Consider the following 8,051-nt stretch of genomic DNA (forward strand, 5'->3'; position numbering starts at 1 on the left):
ATCATAAAACAGCAACATGAAGATTCCTGAGTTCTTGGTCCTTTTAGCCCTGATCATAGAATTACGGAATCATTAATCATAGGGTTGGAAGCCCTGCCATTAGGGTATTTTGGCAAGTGGAAGGATGAGTTTTCTGCCTCCAAAACCTTTGGAGGCAGAATATTGAAAAGGCCGACTGCCACACTCAATAAAACAGAAAAACACTTGGTTTTGAATTTTTTTTTAATGTCAAAGGTTGCCCTCTGCAACCTATTTAAAGGTGAGTGACTCCTATTAGATTCTTCTAAGGGGCCATTTAGGCTATGTTTTAACCTGGATCAGGATCGATTCTTACACGTTAAGTTCATATTGGCCCCAAATATGTCACAATCCATTTCGAGGCATGCACAAGTGTTTCGTGGCAAATGCCCCTTAGCACGGGTTATTTGCAATTGGGTCAAAAGCCGTCTCTTTTGAAAAAACCCAGGTTCCGCGAATATGAACTTGCCCCGGTCTCATGATCGGGTCAACGTTCAGGGGAGTGATTTAGGTCAGAGGGCGGGCAGTGGGAAGAGCATTCCCTCCTTCATCGGAGAAGAAGGAGGAAGAGGAGGAAGAGGAGGAGAAGGCAGGAGCCGGGGGAGAGAAGGGGGCCATGGAGGGTAGCATGGGAGGAGGAGGGAAGGCAAGAGCCGGGGAGAAGGGGGGCCATGGAGGGCAGCATCGGGGGAGGAGGAGGAGGAGGAGGAGGGAAGGGCAGGAGCCGGGGAGAGAGAGGGCCAAGGGGGCAGCATCGGGAGGAGGAGGAGGAGGAGGAGGAGGAGGAGGGGATGGAGCAGCCGAGAGGCAGTAGAGAAGGGTAGGGGGCCATGGAGGACCGCATCGGGAGGAGGTGGAGGAGGAGAAGGCAGGAGGGGGGCCAGGGAGAGAAGGGGCCATGGAGGGCAGCATCGGGAGGAGGAGGATGAAGATTGCCAAGGGAAATCGGTCTGCGGAGCCAAGAGGAGGAGCCTCTCTCTCTTTTTATTTTTTATTTTTGACAGTCTATGTGCATGATTTTTTGGGTGACAAAGGATGTGGTGTGTGCTTGTGCTACTTCATTTCCTCTTGCTCCTGGATAGCACCTTATAAGAGCAATTATTATTATTATATTATTATTATTATTATTATTATTATTTTGTTATATGCGGTTGCTCAGTTAGAATGCCTTGCTACATTTCCCTTTCATTTCCTCTTGCTCCTGGAATTATTGTTTAAAATGCGAATTCTACAATGCAGTGTTACAAATGCTTCCCTTTCGATTTGGCAAATTGATACTAATTGAATGCGTTTGCTTTTGCTACACACCAAGACACACAATGAGGGGTTTTTAAATTTGACAGCATCTGCGCACCCTTCCCGTGAGGTTTTTTTAAAAAGGAGGGGGGAAGCCCCCATCTGCTTAGCCAATGGCTGCAAGAAACATCATCTTTTATGAAAGCGGAACTAATTTGATTGACAGCAGAGGACTCTTCCTTTTAAACCGGATAAAGAGCTGCAATGACATTCCGGGGTTAAATACCCCGATTAAGGTATTTCATAGCCGGCACTTGCTTCCAGAAGCGTTTGAGAGGAGGGCCCCCTAGTTGTACCCTCCAGCGCAAATGTGCCAGTCTGAATGGGGTCTCAAAGACACATTTCACTCTGGGGAGGTAGACAAAATGCAACTGGGATGAGTGGAGGGCTTTGGGACACACTTAGCCTGCTTCTTCACTGCGCAGAATGAAATGCCTGACTGTGGTGGTGAGGTTTGGTGCCCTCAAAAACCAGCCAATTTTCAGTTCTATAATCTGTGGGGGTGACATTTTCTGCCCAAATAACTCAACTGCCTGTGAATCCAGTTGACTTGGCAGAGCAAAGGGGAACCTTTAGCTGTGCCAGCTCGAAACCTCTTGGGCCAACCCCATGAGGCAAAGAAGATTGCATTCACAGAGACATATAATCCTGTCCAACCATTTCCCATAGAGGTGAGTAACTAGTTAAAGGCTCTGCAATGATCCAAATTGTCACACACTGTGTTCTTCAGACCAAGTTTCTTCCTGTGGTTCTCTGTCACTGTTCAAGCAGAGAAAGATGAACAAAGGGAGATGGGCAGAGATAATGGTTAGAAAACAGCTGGTTGCTAAGAGCTGTCCCTGTCTGGCAGAGAAATCCATAACTCCAATCATTTCTGTTTGAGCTGACATGCGACCATCACAAGGTTCAGTCTGCAACAATGGACTTAACAAGACAGAACTTGAATCTTAACATTTCAGAGATGGTAATGATGATGACGACGACAACAACGATAATAAAGAATTGATTTCTTTCCCACTGCTCCTCAGCAGTTGAAATATAATAGGAGCACTTCCAAACTGCAAACACAGGCTGAGTGTAACCCCATCAAGAATTGGTTGACACACCTCCAGCCCCAGATTAAGACCCTTTATAATAAGCACCTCTGTTTTATCTAAATTCAGTTTCAATTTGTTCTTTTTCATCCAGTCATTACCTCTTCCAAGTCATTTTGGAGTTTATCAGACAAGGGAAATTGGAAGTATAATCCAATGGCAATCCGAACATAATCATGGGGTTTAACGTTATTGTGTGATAGACTATCACACGCAATTTCAGGCAATGGGAAGTCAGTCCGAACGCAATCATAGGGTTTCACGTTATTGTGTGATAGACTACCACACGCAATTTCAGGCAATTGCAAGCTATTTTCGGGCAATGGGAAGTCAGTTTGAACGCAATTTGAATTCACGTAAATTCACTGAACTAGTGAATTCACGTGAATGCATTCTGGCCTCACTTTCTTAAGAGACATTTCTCCCATGTGATAAACTCCTTTGAGAGAGAAAGAGATCACCTTCTCTCCTTTGTATTCTCATTAAGTTCAAGTTAAGCCTCCCTGTAAAGTCAGATTAAGTGGCTGAGGTCCTACACTTCCAAAACCAGCATCTTTTTTGGTGCACATGTCAAGCTTTTCCATTGGAGGACTGACATTGTAATCTGGCAAAACAGTGTATAACATGGCAAATGGCATTGTAATGTGGCAAATCAGGTATGGCCAAGAGTTTATGCAGGCCCTAGATGCAGCCTTTATTTCATGCCATAACTAATCCTGAAGAATCTCACTTAGAGGAGTCAGACTTGAAGGGATTTTTGTAACCAGATGGCAGTTCTCATCCGAACCTGAACAGCTCTGGACAAATATAGTTGAGGACAACCTTTGGCAAGATGGGTTCCCAACTCAGCTAGAGCTGATGGATCCTGAGAGGGTGCCCTTATTAATAGCAGCTGCTCTGTTGCCCCACCAAACTACAAATTCCAGAAGCATCAGGCTCTAAATATCAACTCAGAAAACTATCATGTGGTATTTGCTCAAGAAGAAATTTAGAGATGGCTTTTCAAAGAAACTAATAAAAAGCAAATTTCTCCAGTTGTGCAGCCATTTTATAAACAATTCATTATAAAGGTACATGGCTGCTAATACAGAGGCAACCCTGACCATATTTTTGTTTTTTAAAAAGCCATTTGAGAAACATATTGTTGATGTACAAAGAACATTGGATTGTGACCTTTGGAAGATAATTACATTTCTTGTTTTAAAGTTTGCCCAGCCTGATAAGTCTTTATCAGAATGTGTGAGTGAGGGCTGAGGCCAGGAATCCATCATTTACCTCATTTATATAACATTAATCATGCTCTAATGGATTTATGAAATTTTCAGAATGCAGCCCACATGATGTTTGGCTGCAGTACAATTCTGAAAGCCATCTTAAGCATGCTTCCTCTGGAGGAAACCTCTTGGAAGCAAAGAGGAAACAATTTCCACAGGAAGTGGCTTGGAGATTATGGGTAAAGGCCAGAATCCCATGGGTACACTGCACCAGCTTAAGTACTGGGGTACCTACATTGTAGATATAATGCAGACTGACAACACTTTAAGTGTTGTAGCACATCCTATGGAATCCTGGGTTTTGTAGTTTTACAATGTCTTTACCCTTCTCTGACAAAGAGTGCTGGTGCTCACAAAACTACAAATCCCAGGATCCTTTAGGATAGAGCAATGGCTCTCAAAGGGATGCTAAGCTGCATTATTTCTACAGTGAACACAGTACAGGTGAAATGTCAGGAATAAATTCTTCCAGAATGCGAATGGGGTGCAAGCTTTGATTTCATAAGAACTTGACTTAAACATTTTATTCCTTCATTCACTTTCATCACCATTTCCATTTGATAATATCATATACAATTGTGGCTCCACCTGAGTTAAAGAAATATTTTTACTTATGTGAAGCGTTGTGCATTTTTTCTTTCTTTCTTTTTTTGAGAAGGGGCGTGTTAAGCAGATTTATAAAAGCAGTCCTTCACAATGCCTGCCTTTTTCCATGATGGACTTTCACTTGACACTTCAATTCAGTTACAGTTATACATTCAGGTAAAGAAATCATTACTTCAAAATCAGTCAGCACATCTTCCCCCGTGGTTATCTAAAACTGAAGTTATTGGATTACTCAGTCAGGTCAATTATGTTTTTCTCCTGCCTTCCAGTTCCCACATGACAATGGCCATATGGGGCTCAAAAGGCTGGGGGGTTGCTGAGAGGGCCAAGCACAGCTCCCACCTCACTGCTGTGGCACCATTCTACACGCTGCAGCAGCAAGGTAGGGGAATGCTCTTTTAGCCCCACTTCCAGAAGCCCTGCCTCCCTGCCCTGGTTGCCACCCTGGGGCAGGGACTCCACAGGCAATAGAAGAGGGTCAGGGCAGCTCTGGAGGCAGGATCCTTTGGGTTGCCCTTCATCAGTGAAGACAGGCCCATAGTTATGTTATAGTTGTACTACTTTGCTCTTTTGTTGAACACTATGATTGTACAGAACCCTGGTAGCGCAGTGGTTAAATGCCTGTACTGCAGCCATTCACTCACAAACCATAAGGTTTCGAGTTCAATACCAGCAAAAGGGCTCAAACTCGACTCAGGCTTGCATCCTTCCAAGGTCGCTAAAATGAGTACCCAGTTTGTTGGGGGCTTAAGTGCACTGATAAGTGGTATAGAAATGTACTTGCTACTGGCTATTCAGTTGTATCTGCCAGTGTGCCTGCTTACTCTCCCATTGTGCAGTTCCAGTAAATGATATAGTGCATCAGTCAATGGCAAATATTTATGTAGCAGCCAAGCATGTGCAAATGGCTGACTGGCATTGTAGGTCCATTCACTCAATTGTTGGAGGGCAAGCCAACATGTAGGTAAACCCAGCAGATTCAATGGACTTATTCTAGTTTGGACTAACAACAGATTTAGGCCCATGTGAAATAGTTATACTTGTGGAACTTCACATATGCAATTATGAACAGAATATGTCTACTGCTATCCTGTTTTAGTGCCAACATGAGGCCAGGTCCCCAAGAGATAGTACAGGAGGTAGCAGAACATGGGAGAATCCTTGAGGGATGTGAGGCTCATCAGGAAGGATGATGCAGCAGTGTAATCAGGCCAGTATGAGTCAAAGAAGCCAGTGTGGCATAGTTTTTTCAGTGTTGGACTATGACTCTGGTGACCAGGGTTTGATTCTCCGCTCAGCCATGAAACCACGGGGTGACCTTCAGCAAGTCACAAGCTCTCATCATCAGAGGAAGCTAATGGGAAACCTCAGCTGAACAAATCTTGCTATGATGGGCTTGCCTTAGGGTCACTGTAATTTAGAAATGAGTTGAAGGCACACAACAACGAGAAATATAGGCGCAGGACAGACCACCAAGAAATGGCAGTCTGCCGGTGCCCATTTTTGCACCTCAGGGACGGTGCAGCCCCCAAACAGTGCGCCACCACTGCGGAGCAAAAAGAACCCGGAATATCCATTGTTACACTGCCGCCACGTTGTAGTGTTGCGGGGCGTGCAGTTGCTCCACCCCTGGGCAACCCTGCTATGTGTCCAGGCCAGCGTAATCAAGCCATAGTCAACCAATGAGTAGTCCAGAAGTAAGATCATAGCATAGTCTTTAAACGGACCAAGGTCTGAACCAAGAACATGAGTCAGGAATGTTGCATCCACCACATAGGTAAGCTGTGAGCAACATGTTCCCTGAAGGAGGTGCCAATGTTTATGATCTGTCATCAGCCTGCAGCTGTTCCCTGATTAATGAGTGTTTCCTTCTTAAATACCCCAACCTTCATAGCCCCTCCCTTTCCCTCCTTCATTCTGCTATCATAGGGGCTGTAAGCCTGTGACTTGTTGCTCAGAAACTCCCATGCTTTCTTGCCCCCTCTTCATTTACCCCCTCTGTCTCACTATCTGAGCCTGAGTCCTAGGGGTGGCAAAGCACAACAATTGCACAATGATAAAAAAAAGTACATTTACATGTCTTTTAAGGACTGTATACAGGTGTGGGATACCAATAGAGGTCCAGCCATTCTATCCCAGATGTAGCTACTAAGTTGGTAGCAAGCTTCTATATCCATTAACATTCACTGAATCAGAGAGGGTATGTGTGCATTTTTATTGCTGTTTCAAAGAATACAATCTTTATTTTCATTTGATGCCTACAACATCAAGCTGGTAATATTTGTAAATCATTAATCAGCTTTCCCTCCAAGGTTCAAACAATGAAGTAAAAATGTTGTGGGGAGAAAAGTGCCATGTATCTTAGCCTTTATCCTCCCACAGTCGTGATTTAATATTTTTGATTTAGCCTTCTAGCCAATTTGTTGTAATTGTTTTCTCTCCATAACTGGATGCTTTTTCTTGCTATTACCATTCTATTTGAAATTTAAACATGAGCATATAAATCCTAGACTCTTTGCAAACACACTGAGGAATGGTGCACAAAATTACAATTGATTGCTACAAAGTTTGCAGCCTCACCAGCCATATTTAGAAGACATAGCTAATTTTTAAAAATGCAATAGATGCCTGTAAATTGCAGGGGTGGGGAGAGAATAGATCCCAGCATCCCCCCTTTGTCCATGCCTGAAGCTGTTGCCAGTCCCCCAAATCTCCAAACCCTAATATTAATATAAATGTTTGTACATTTTGGGCTAACTTTCACCTGAAAACCAAGCCCAAACCAACATGTGCCAACAACAATGACAAAAGCTGAAAAATAAATATCCCCAGAATCCTCCATACCTCCGAGAATACTTCCTTCTTTGACTGTATTTGTGCCAAAACAACAACCAGAATTGGCATAATGTCATTTTTGCTTGTTGCATGTAACGGGGTAGCCATTTAAACATCACCAAAGGGGGGGGGGGTAGTGAGGGGAAAGATCCCTCCCGGGGGTGGCGGACCTATTAGGATGGTCCACCCTCGAAGGCTGATGGAACCCAGAAGGTTCCAAGAAGCCCTAAAGGGGTATATGGTTGGAACTGACGGCAATTCTGTTGATGCCCTAACACCTGGGATACTGATCTCTCCAGGGCTATACACAGTATCACTCCCAAGCATCCTCTCAGGCCTGCTTCCAAAAAACAGCCCTGGTACACAGAAGACCTCAGGGAAAGGAAGCGGGTTCTGTGACGACTAGAGCGCAACTGGCGAAGACACCAGCATTTAGCTGACAAGGTACTCCTTGACTCTCATTTGAAGGCCTACGGAGTGGCAATAAGTGCAGCAAAGAATTTGTTCTATGCTGCATGTATTGCGTCCGCGGAGTCACGTACAGCAGAGCTGTTCAGGGTAGTGAGGGAGCTTACTCAGCTGCCCTCCTCCCTGAACCCTATTTTGGAACCATCCAAGGCCTGCTGTGATGAGTTTAACACCTTCTTCGCGGATAAAATCTCTCAGATAAGAGCTGATCTCAATGCCAGTATTTCTTCAGGATCCAGAGTAGAGGTCCCCAGAGCCTCCGTGGACTCTATTGTACTGGATCATTTTGAGTCTGTGAGTACTGAGGAAGTGGACAAGAGTCTCTGAAGTGTTGAAAAATCAAAGTATCTTGTGAAAGTACACACTTCTGAGAAGTACAGTTGGTGCAAGAAATGCATAATTCTCACTTGCTATTTGATGTTCTTTTGTTGTCTGTTTTATTCAATCATTTCCTGTATTG

Source organism: Sceloporus undulatus, chromosome 3 (genome assembly GCF_019175285.1).
Source record: "Sceloporus undulatus isolate JIND9_A2432 ecotype Alabama chromosome 3, SceUnd_v1.1, whole genome shotgun sequence".
NCBI classification, from domain to species: Eukaryota; Metazoa; Chordata; class Lepidosauria; order Squamata; family Phrynosomatidae; genus Sceloporus; species Sceloporus undulatus.